This window comes from Lissotriton helveticus, chromosome 10, assembly GCF_964261635.1.
Source record: "Lissotriton helveticus chromosome 10, aLisHel1.1, whole genome shotgun sequence".
Classification (NCBI taxonomy): domain Eukaryota; kingdom Metazoa; phylum Chordata; class Amphibia; order Caudata; family Salamandridae; genus Lissotriton; species Lissotriton helveticus.
In genome coordinates this window covers 882,043,436-882,055,874 of record NC_136071.1, presented here as the reverse complement: position 1 = coordinate 882,055,874, position 12,439 = coordinate 882,043,436, and the positions used below count along the sequence as shown (strand labels likewise).

Genomic DNA, 12,439 nt, shown 5'->3' with positions numbered 1-12,439 from the left:
GAAGCTATTCCATGTTCTAATAGCCCAACTAGATTTTGCAAATAAGTTACTTCTAACGTTGTATTAACTTAATTTACAATGAAAGAAAACAAACTTTATAACATAGACTGGTAAAGCCAAAAGGAATGGCGTTGACTCAAGTACTTTGGCTTTGCCAATGTTTGCTTTTTTTGTGGTTTCTGTAAACTCTGTTGTTGCGGAAGCTGCTGAGCCATCAACAATAAAAAAAAATGTATAAAAGCAAAAAATATTTTTGCAAGACAGTCAATATAAGTCTCCTGTTTGCATTGCGCCTTGCCTGAGGCCGTCATGAAAGGGATCTTGATTAATCATGGAAAGCACACCCAAAGAAATGGCAGATGGGTTTTAATCCCTTTGATATGAAGAAGAGGGCACTTCTACTGCACTCACCACACTTTCTTTATGCACATTTTATGCATTACCAGTATGTGTCAGAACCACTTAATCTTTGCTCCAAGGGCATAACATTCGCAAAAATAAACACCATGGAGTAATTTAGGAGTTCCAGCTGTGACTCCTGGCTTGGCGCTCACTACTCCTGGCACTGCCTTCTTGATCCCAGATATTAAAGGTGGCAAAATCAGTGCAAGAAAAGATAAACCATACCATGATGAGTACTGTTCACTTTCTACAACTCCCACTGGAAATGCAACTGGAACTTAAAGTTTTGTAAAAATAGTTTCATTCAGCAATGGGCATTCTTGTAATTAAATGACATGCATACACTTTTAAATACGTTTATGCTATGTTTCATTATTGTAATTAAATGAACAGATATGTGTTTATAAAATATCGGTAGTGCCTTTCAAATAAACATAAATCAAACTGAATTCTATGTCAGGACTGGAGGCGAGGATTATGCCTTCTTTCTTGGGAAGCGCCCAGCGCATCGGTGTCAAATCGCACCGCGACGTTTACATCGCATCGTCGTTCACATCGCATGCTTTTAGTGCGCATGCTACGACAGCGCGATGTCATTAACATCGCATGCAATTACAACGCATGCGATGTTAATGGCATTGCAACGCATGCGATGATGCAAAACGGGATTATGCCAAACGGGATATAAAAATAAAATGGTATTATAAAAATGCAGCGGATTTAAAAGCGGTTTTATCTTTGAAAAATCAAGGGGTTTTGAAAAATGCTGCGGATTATGATAAATGGCGTTACAACGCATATTACAGAACGGGATTTTAGAAGCGTTTTTTTTTTTAAATCAAGGGTTTTTGAAAAGTGCTGCGGTTTATGCTAAATGGCGTTACAACGCATATTACAAAACGGGATTTTAAAAGCGGTTTTGTATGGATGCATGGATGGATGGGTGTATGGGTGAATGGGTGTATGGGTGAATGGATGCATGGGTGCATGGGTGCATGGATGGATGCATGATGGGTGGATGGGTGGATGGGTGGATGGTGGCTGGATGGCTGGGTGGGAGGGTGGGTGCTGGGGGATGGATGGATGGATGGGTGTATGGGTGAATGGATGCATGGGTGCATGGATGGATGGATGCATGATGGGTGGATGGGTGTATGGTGGCTGGATGGGTGGGTGCTGGGGGATGGATGGATGGATGGATGGATGGGTGGATGGGTGGATGGATGCATGGGTGCATGGATGGATGCATGATGGGTGGATGGGTGGGTGTATGGTAGCTGGATGGGTGGGTGCTGGGGGATGGATGGATGTATGGATGGATGGATGGATGGATGGGTGGATGGGTGGATGGATGCATGCATGAATGATTAATGGATGCATGCATGATGGGTGGATGGGTGTATGGTGGCTGGATGGCTGGATGGGTGCTGGGGGATGGATGGATGGATGGATGTATGGATGGGTGGATGGATGCATGAATGATTAATGGATGCATGCATGATGGGTGTATGGGTGTATGGTGGCTGGATGGCTGGATGGGTGGGTGGGTGGGTGCTGGGGGATGGATGGATGTATGAATGGATGGATGGATGGTGGTGGCAATCTCCCTCAAATAACCCTGTGATGCCAGGTAACAAGACTATAATGCTCAACAAGATCTCAGGAATTCCTAGGAAGCATGGGAATGGCGGCTGTGCCCAGGAAGTACCATTACTAAAGAATCGATGGAAACAATAGCCATGTCTTAAAAGAAAAGACAGAAGGGCATGAAAAACGAGGGAAACATAAGGCAGAAGGGCACGAAAAACGAGGGAAACATAAGGCAGAAGGGCACGCAAAAACGAGGGTAACATAGGGCAGAAGGCCACAAAAAACGAGGGAAACATAGGCCAGAATGGCACGAAAAACGAGGGAAACATAAGGCAGAATGGCACGCAAAAACGAGGGCAACATTGGGCAGAAGGCCACAAAAAACGAGGGAAACATAGGACAGAAGGGCACAAAAACGAGGGAAACATAAGGCAGACACTTACCGATTGCGATGGGGGATATGGCTGATGCTCATGGGGGGAGAATAGCTGGAGGGCAGGCCAGTGATTACCAGGTTTTGGTGGGACATCATGGACATCTCAAGATGCAATTTGATGTAATTTAAGCCATTCAGTGGAAAACAACCCTAATATTGATAGCTACCCATCTATAGATCTATGTTGCAGAAAATAAATGGCATTTCCCTTTGTATGAGTGTGTCTAAAAGATGGCAGAGATCAAAAGGGGACCGATTTACAAAGATACCTGAGTGTTTAAGTTTGGTGTGCACGGACAAATAGCCTTTTAACTTTGTGAAGCGCTATTCATGTTTCCACGATCAAAAATATGTTCCCAGTGGGGCCCATTGTGTACACCGAAGAAGATAGTTGGCCATGTGCAGTATACACCATGTATCGTACACTTATAAACATGTTAAACTTTATATGCTGCAGTACATATTGAAACCTGCAAAGGTCTTGAGTTTCCAATGTCGTACTGGAAACATTTATGGATTCATAAATATGCTTCTAGGGCGTTGTGAATGTATTTTAGGCCAGGCATCACCGATAAGCTAATATTGCTTTTTCGCGTATAGTACCATTTTTCACAGGAAAAGAAAATGAATTTCGATTCAACCCAAGCATGCATATACATTAATATCAAACTGTTAATTGAGAGATGAAAAATGCTCCAAGGACGTGTGTTCCGGGTCACGTAAACAGGAACCAGAAAACACCCTCGTGAACTAAGATTATATAACCCTTCGCTTCTTAATTACAGCCAACCTCCGCCCATCGCGTTGTCATGTCGCGCGATGTAAAGTCGCCGATGTGACACACGATCCTATTACATGGCCGCATTTGCGTCGCAACTACGTGCAATGAGAAATTGGCCGATGTAACTGCATTTGCGATGTAATTACCGCGATGCGAATTCCCGCGATGACGTTGCGGCCGATGGATCGTCATACAACCTCTTTCTTCACTTTAATGAACAGCAGCGAAGATACAAGAAGACTACATTTCCCATGAAACAATGGGAACTATGTAGTCAAACACAACACATGGTAACAACCAATCACAGAGCATATATCCAATGTCCAATCAGGGCTCAGGCAGCCCACCAAAGTCCATCAACAGTGTCCCCTCTGCCCCTTTCTTCGCTGCTACGCAGCAAGTACTCTTCAGTTTCTCTGTCTAGTGCGTGGTTATTCAAATTATGTTTATTTAACAGGCGCTGGTTCGCACCGTGGTTTTCAGTGTTGGTTATGTTAATTATGCCGTCCTATAGCAAGCACTGCTTCACGCTGTGTTTCCGCATGTTTTATTGCTGTATGTGCTAATTAGCGCTTTGTCCTAGGTCGGGCGCTGCTTCACGCCGCATCGGCAAAGTCGTGTGTTCTTCGGCTGCTTTGTGAGCTTTGATCGCAGCGCGTGTGGTTTTGTTTTTCGGCAAGATTTGATTGCAGATTATCTTCACAGCGTGTGGGCTCCGCTGTGGACATTATAGCCGCAGGTACGGTCTCCCGTTGCTATGCGGCTCTTCGCTGGTGTTGGTTCTTGTCCTCCCGCCGCCAGAGGGCGTGGCAGGCAGTGCGGCGCGGCGCCGTTTGAACTCGCTTGAGGAGTTTTCAAACGTTGCACCCGCGCAACTGTGAACCGGGTCTGAGGGAGACGCCTTGAGGGGTGTATAATGGCAGCTGGGAGCTGTGCTATTGCCGTTTTTTTCCTGTGCCCACGCTCTTGCCTTGGCCCACGACTTTCTGTTGAAGGCAGAGCCTGTATGCTAGCTAAATTACGCCTGTTATGGTCTTGTATGTTAAGAGGGCACTGTGAGGGACATTACCAAGACCTGCTTACCCTGTGGAAAGGGTTTGATTGACCAGCGTTGTCACTGGGCTTAGAACCCTGTATGATTCTGCAGTTTATCGCGTGCATATATATATATTTAGGCTGTCACCCAGCCTGTTAAAGCCTTAGCTTGCGAGGCCAGCGTTTACTCACTTCAATTTCTTGCACAACGCTTGTCCGGTCGTCATTATGGAATACTATGAGGATGACTATCAGGAGGAGGAAGACCCCCTTGCTGACATGCCATGGTGGGATGCTTTCTATGAGGTGGTGGATGCCTCTATTGATAAAGCTGTTGACCAGGCTATCTCCCCTCTCGATGATAGGCTTTCATGCCAAATAGAGCAAGCCTTTGCTAAGATTTCACAACAGATTGCTCCTCCTGTTCCCCAGGTTCCGTCTACCTCTGCCCGGGACCCTCTTAGCCCCCCACCACCTAAACGGTCCCGCAAGGCGGGCAAGGATGGGGGCGCTTTTGATCGCCTTAGGCAGGCCTTTATGGCTAGTCGCCGGTGGTTCCGGCCATGGTTTCCCCAGCCCCAGACACAGGTTCCCCGTCAGGTCAGGCCTCCCTTCCTGCTGTTCCAGTTCTTCAGTCTCTTCCCGGGACATCACAGGATCCCCCAAGTACCGCAGACATGTTGGACCCCAATGATATAGTCTACCCGCCTTCATCTGAATGGACCGCAGCAGATAAAGCTGCTGCTTATGTGGCGGCCCACATACGGCGTCCTCTTGAGAAAGAGGCTTGCAACTGCTTACGGGCGGAATGCCCCCGCCCCACCCCAGATGGTAAGGTGGCCTTGACGCCCGATATCGACCCGAGTATGGGCACCTTCCTTCAGAAATTCATAAGGGACCCCAAAAAGGGGCTAGATAGATCCTGGAGGGCCTGCCAGGATAAACTTCTGGACGCCCTAGGCCCCATTACAAAACTTCTAGATATGGCAGAGGAGGTGAAAGAGTCAGGCTCTATCATTTCTCCCGAGACCCTTTCAGGGTGGGCACAACGAGTGGTCATATTTATGGGAAATGCAAATTGTGCTCTTTCCACGGAGCAACGCCGGTCCCTTCTCATTAAAATTGACCCGAAGTTAGGGGATCTGGCAGATTCGGAGGCAGGCGCTGTCGCCCAAGGAGGCCTCTTTGGCGAGCCCTTTGTGAAGGAGCTCGGTAAATTTGCAAACACATTTACGTCACTGGACCGGGCTTAGTCCACCATCAAAAAGGTGTTCCCTTGTGTTTTTCGCAGGGCCGGCTGAGGTAGGGGCCCCTCGGCCGGTCGCCAACAATGCCAGAGCAACCAAAGAGGCTCACACTAGTACCAGGACAAATCCAGGATTGGAAACTTTTACCCCACAAGAGGACGGAGGGGTAAAGGGAGAGGATATCGTGGAGGAGCTGCAGCCTCTAGCCCAGGTGAGAGTTCTCCCTTATTCCCCTCAAGACATAGGCGCGCGGTTGGCTCAGTATTTTCAGGCTTGGTTGACCATCACATGAGATGCGTGGGTTCTGCAACCTGTGAGGGGTTTTCACATAGAATTCGAGGGGGCCCCGGTGCAATCATCCCCTCCTCGTCCCATCCAGTTTTTGGACCAGGACGCCTGCCTAGTGGACGAAGAGGTTTTGTCTCTGCTCAGGAAGGGCGCTATCTCCCTCACTACCCAACATCCCCGGAGCTTTTTGAGCAATATAATCCTGGTCGACAAGACCGATGGGGGCAAAAGACCAGTGATCAATTTGAGCGATTTCAATCAATGGCTGGTTTACTGCCATTTCAAGATGGAAGGAATCCATCTCCTCAGGGATGTCTTCCGGCCATTGGATTGGATGGTTTGGTTGGACCTCAAAGATGCGTATTTGGTGGTTCCAATTCTCCCGTCACATCGGCGTTTTCTCCAATTCCACTGGGGTCAGCGCACTTACGAGGTCACGTCTCTCCATTTGGCCTATCTTCGGCACGTTGGTGTTTCACCAAGGTTCTCAAGCCTGTGGTGGAGTTACTACGGTCCAGGGGGGTTCGGATGATAGTATACCTCGACGACCTACTCCTGATGGCGGCTTGTCCCAAGCGCCTGTTGCAGCATCTGCAGATGGCGATATCACTCCTTCAAGACCTGGGGTTTGTAATCAACGAAAATAAATCCCTGTTGCAACCCGTCCAGAGCATTACATTCTTGGGATTCGTCATAGACCCCAAGGTCTCCACACTAAGCCTTCCAGGCAGGAAGGTGGCCAAAATTTGTCACAAACTGCGTTGTGTTCTCACCAGACAGCACATCTCCGCTCTTCCATCCAGGCCATCTTCCCAGGCCCGCTCCATTCCAGGGACCTACATCGCCTCAAAGGGTTCTTCCTACGCAAGGAGTATCCTTATTCTCACAATGTTTGCTTGTCCATCGAGGCAACGTCTGAGATTCAGTGGTGGTTGGACCACATGGAAGCTTGGAACGGAAGAGCAATCTTCGGTTCCGCTCCGGACATGGCGATAAAGTCGGATGCCAGCCGGCCCGGTTGGGGTGCCAGATGCAGAGATTTCTCTAAAGGAGGGTTGTGGTCATCCGACGAACAAAGATTACACAAACTGTTTGGAGCTTCTGGCGGGGTCCTTTGCGGTACATTGTTGGACGAAAGACTCAGTGCAGTCGTGTGAGCTTCTGAAGATGGACAACATCTCTGCAGTCCGCACAAAGTCAAAAGCCCTGTCAGATCTGGCGGCAAGCTTCTGGCAGTATTGCCTCGAGAATCAAGTCTCCCTCACGGCGAAGTATCTCCCGGGCAGGGACAATCTGGAACCCGATTTTCAGTCTCGCCACTTTCGGGATTCCAGTCTCTGGTGTCTAGATCCGTCGATTTTCACGAGTCTGAGAAACCTTTGGGGCCCGTTTTCAGCTGACCTGTTTGCATCCAGGCTGGATCTTCAGATCAGATGCAGCTGGCAGCTGGATCCTCTGGCAACAGCTACGGACGCGTGTGCAGAGCAGGGCTATGCGTTCCCTCCCTTTGCAATGATTACGAGGGTGACTGTGCAAGTTTGCAGGCAAGCAGCGGATCTGGTGGTGATCACCCAGTTTCCGACTCTCCTGGTGAGTCCAGACGGTGCTCCTCATCCGCTAATGGTCAGCAACTCACTGAGGCTCGTGGCATGGCGGATTTCAGGAGCAGATGGGAAGCCTCTGGCCTTTCGCAAGAAGCTGAGTCCTTTATCTCTAAGGCATGGGCGGACAGTACGGTCAAAAGGTACAGATCCGCATGGAACAGATGCACCCGTTGGTGTGTGCGGCGGGGTCTCGGTCCCTTGGTCACGGAAGTGGTCCACATTGTGAATTTTTTGGCTCAACTGGCCTGGCTTATCGGTCGATTAATACCTTCCGGTCGGGTGTGTCTTCTGGCCATGTCCTTGTGGATGGCTCTCCTGTGGGCAAGCATCCCCCTCTCCCTTCCTCCAGAGCCATGCTACTCCGCTCAAAGGATGTTAATCAAGTCCTTAACCTATTTCTGTCCTGGCAACAGAATAGGTACCTCTCCAGGAAGAAGTTGTCGGCAAAATTGGCCATGCTTCTGTGCCTCATTTCTTGTAGAAGAGTGTCAGACGTTCTGGCTTTAGACATTTCCAACAGAATTTTTACTCCAGATAGGGTAACATTTACTCTGCTTCGGCGCACTAAGTGCCATACCAGGTCTATTTCCTATCCTGAGTTCCCGGATTCCCTGAAGCTTTGTGTGGTTCATTGCCTCAAAGCTTATGAGGAAATGACGGAGGAGTTCCGCCCTCCTGGAGAAAGGCAACTCCTCATTTTGCTTCGGAAACCCTTTAAGGCGTTTTCCTCACCCACCATTGCTAGATGGGTTCGTTGGGAGATGCAGGAAGCTGGCATTACCCTTAACCAGTTTGGGGCTCACTCCGCGAGAGGAGCCATGGCCTCGAAGGCTTTCAGTCTAGGGGCGTGCTTGGAGGATATCCTCAACGCAGCAGACTGGTCCTCAGATTCCACGTTCAAGAGGTTTTATTTTAAACCAATCTTGAACATGGCTCATTTGGTTGTGGGCAAGCTTTGAACAAGCATAATACTCGCCTCCAGTCCTGACATAGAATCAAACATTTGCTAGCTAACGTAACAGAAAGTTTCAATTCTATTAAGGACTCGGAGGCGAGGATTATCCCGCCCTTATCTCCTGGAGAAGATCCCTCCCCGTATGACAGTAAGTAATATGATTCATTTGAATGTTAAGATTTTGGCTTATTTTGCACTGTTGGATTTGCATGTGATTTGCTGTTCAGTGCTCCGCTGGTAATTTGTTTCTCTTGTCCTCAGGCTCGGACTCCAACAAACAGGATTCCTGAAGAGCGAGGAGAAGCTGCCTACGCGTTCCGAAAGAGGAAGAGGGGACACTGTTGATGGACTATGGTGGGCTGCCTGAGCCCTGATTGGACATTGGATATATGTTCTGTGATTGGTTGTTAACATGTGTTTTGTTTGACTACATATTTCCCATTGTTTCATGGGAAATGTAGTCTTCTTGTAACTTCCCTGCTGTTCATTAAAGTGAAGAAAGAAGGCATAATCCTCGCCTCCGAGTCCTTAATAGAATTGAAACTTTCCGTTATGTTAGCTAGGAAATTTTTTATTACCAATAGGGAATAATTTAAACCAATATCATAGTACACATTCAATTTATAGCAGAAAATTCACCAAAAAGTCATGCAACCACACTCTGATTTTTAAATCTCTGTCAAAAACGGTTTTACTGCTTTTTGGCATTCATGAATTCTGATTGGACTCAGCATGAAAAACTGTACTTGGTGCAGGGCTCCATGTGGATTCCCTGGGAAATCATATGATTTCAAAGTTTAAAATCCATTCCCATTGTAAGGTGTTCTTCATGGCAGGGAGCTCGCCACAGTGGAAATAGGTTCTCCTGTGTTAATGCTAATATTTTTGATTATTATTCTACCATGTGAAAAATATTTTTCCTTGAAGAAGCCCCTTCCTCTACACCAGAGGTCTTCAATCTGTGGGACGCGACCCCCAGGGGAGGTAGGACTCTACAGCTTCACTTATGCCTGCAATCCAAAACTTTTGCTTTCGTTTTAGAAAAAGACAGCCATCCTGGCACAGCTAATTTAGATCCTTATCAGCTGAAGTTTCATCAATTGAGTGTCTTGTGGTGTGTCCTGCCAGGGTGCCTGCTTGCCTGAATGAAAGGCAAATGTGCCTATCAGTTAATCTGCAAGTGTAAAGGGTACTTGGGAGCAGGTTCTGGCTTTAATTGCTGAAATCACTCCAAGCTTTTGAGGACAAAGATTTTTTTTTTGAGTGGTAGTGCAGAGTTAACAACTGGGCTGAGAAGTGCTTGCGTTTAATTTTAACTGCATGTACACAGCCATAAAGATGTGTTGAAGGGACAGTTATGTAAAAAAAGTTGCATTGCATATGCTCTGGTATTACTAATATCTACATTTGGAAGCACTACTTCATCGTAAAACTATTTGCACATTTTGCAGCACTCTATCTTACACTGTGTGTAATGCTAGTATAAAATAATTACTTACATATTCATAGTGCTTTCTGTCATAGGCTGTGACCTCGTAGCACTAAAATTGCACATCACTATTCTCCACTGCACCAATCCAGATTTAATTCTGTGGCTCTCTGATGACACACAGACCTCTGTAGTACATGAACTAATAGAGGTTTCATAATGTACTACAGTGCATTTCACACTGAGTAACAACTTTTTAAATATATTTTTCATTACGCTGCCCATTATTTTATATGTAGATACCTGATGGTGAAAGATCTAAAAAACGTACAGAATATTTTGGGGCTTATTTATGAGATGTTTACATCGCCAGAGCATAACTTTTTTTTAATACTTAGGCAGTGCAAGCATCTCAACCATACCTAAGAGGTGGTGCAAAGTCACCCTGCATGGCTTTACGTGGCCTCAGATATGGAGTAAGACATAGCAGCGCAAGTCACTATTTTGCCTTATTATGTGTCAAGGAGGAGTACCATGGGCTTTGCGTGGGGTACACATGCAACACCAATGGATTTTGATGTTGGCCCATATTTACATAATCAAGTAAACCTGGGTCTGCGCCAAAAATGGATGCACCACCAGCAAAGGCGTAACAAGGATAAATGTTTACTTTTTTCCTTGTTTTTTCATCTTTCCTTGTGTGCTGCATTCTTCAGCTCACATAGAAAGAGGAAAACGCTCTTGGGATTGTTTTGTGAAGGAAGGTGTCCCCTTCCTGTACAAATACAATCCTGTCTATGTTGGTGCTACAAAGCAATTTGTGCGCCAACGTGCATTTCAGCCCTTTCACATTGGCATAGGGCAGCGCAGCAAGTAGACTTGCAGAGCTGCCCTACGCCAATTCCTCATAAATGAGGCCCTTGTGTTTTAGCTACATCTTTGACTACACCCACACGCTCACTGACCTTTGGTTGCTCAACACAGTTTAATATTATTTCCCCACTGTAAAAATTATTTGCTGTGGGAATGTGGTGCGTTTATGGTTGTCGATGATGAGGAGTACCAGGTTCTAGACATTTTTGTCAGAAGGGGGGTCCTTACACCAAACAAATTTTGACAAGGGGGTCTCGGTATCAAAATGTTTGAAGACCTCTGCCCTACACCACCAAATTTGGCAGCAATCCATTCACCCTCCTAACCTGGAAAGAGATGTATGCTAGCACATGACTGGAGTAAAAAAACGACAGGAGCTGGAAAGAGGAATGATAGTTTGCGAATGCCCACACACGTACCAGGGGTGCAAGAAAGCATTTTTTCATTCTGAGCAGGCATAACTGATGTACATTTGGCTGTTACATTACATTGTGACTACATTTACCATTATGAATACCATCCATTGCTCATACCAATGAATATAGGTGGACATAACTGCTATTTTTGTTTTCAATTCCTTTTTCACCTACCTGTGATTTATTAATACATTTCTCTCAGAGGTATACAGTAAGTGAATCATTACATCATGACAGTGTTAGAAATAATGACGTTTCCCAGTGTTGATCTGTGCATTTTGACACTATTCTTTAAATGAACACACTTTCTCATGTAAGAGAAAGAAAAGTGAGAAGTATTCCTCAGCATATCATGTCAGCACTATATATTAAGATATCTGTGAGATCTAAAAGTAGCATTTATCTGTGTTGTGTTGATAAATTATTATTGCACTTTTAATGGAAGTGAATATCTTTTTTGTGGTGTACTCCCAGATGTTTGCAATCTCAATAAATGCTGGCTGTAGAATTATGTGTACTTTACCCCCGATAAGCAGTGGTAACATGTTTGTGCTTTTTCTTTCGACATGCTGAAATTGGCATACCCATAATTGGCATACTTAACTTACCTATAAGTTACTAGCATATGGTACAAAAGTGTACCCAGGGCCTGTAAGTTAAATGTTATTAGTGGACTGCAGCACCCATTGTGCCATCCCTTACAATGACAGTACAACTATGACTGCAGGCCTACCATGTATAGCCTGGCTGATGCAATTTTAACTGCAATTTTTTTTCAAAACCTTTATTAGCAAATTCAGCATTACGGAAATACAATTTTGCATCAAATCATAGCATCATACACAGTAGGCCATTTGCGGAGTACATCAAAAATAAGGAAAAAAACAATCAGACAGAAGCATTGTCTTATACAACTTGGCAATAGCACCATAGAGTAATACATAGCTGCATAATGTGATGTCAGCACCGTAGAGTAGGGAGCAGGTCCGGCAGGAGAGAGATGGGGACAGGAAAGGAAGTGGCTACTGACCTGCACCGGCGGCCACTGCAGGCGGTGTGCCAGCGGGGAGCGCGGGGGAGGCAGTCTGGTTCGGATATGATCGGGTGTGAAGGTATGTCACCAGGGGGCCCCATATGTCGGGAGGGCGAGATCTAGCAGGCACAAGGTCCCAGAATTCAGATAGTAGTGTCTGGCATCTCGAGGCATCTTTAAGCCATTGGGCAAACTTCGGCGCCGGTCTACGGCCCCAGCACATGGACACCCTACGCCGCGCTAGAAAGAGCAGCATTGCTACCAATCGGCGGGAAGCATCCGGACAAAACTTAACCAAGCCCAGCAAGCATAACAGTGGGTTGGGCCGAATTGGGGCGGAAGTGATCTCA

The 12,439-nt window shown here is 46.4% G+C and overlaps 1 protein-coding gene across 1 annotated transcript in view; it reads right to left on the bottom strand.

The window, feature by feature from the left end:
* MYRIP (myosin VIIA and Rab interacting protein) overlaps positions 1 to 12,439 on the bottom strand; it is a 1,796,584-nt gene that overhangs the window by 106,155 nt on the left and 1,677,990 nt on the right. The gene's annotated exons all lie outside the window — the stretch shown is intronic.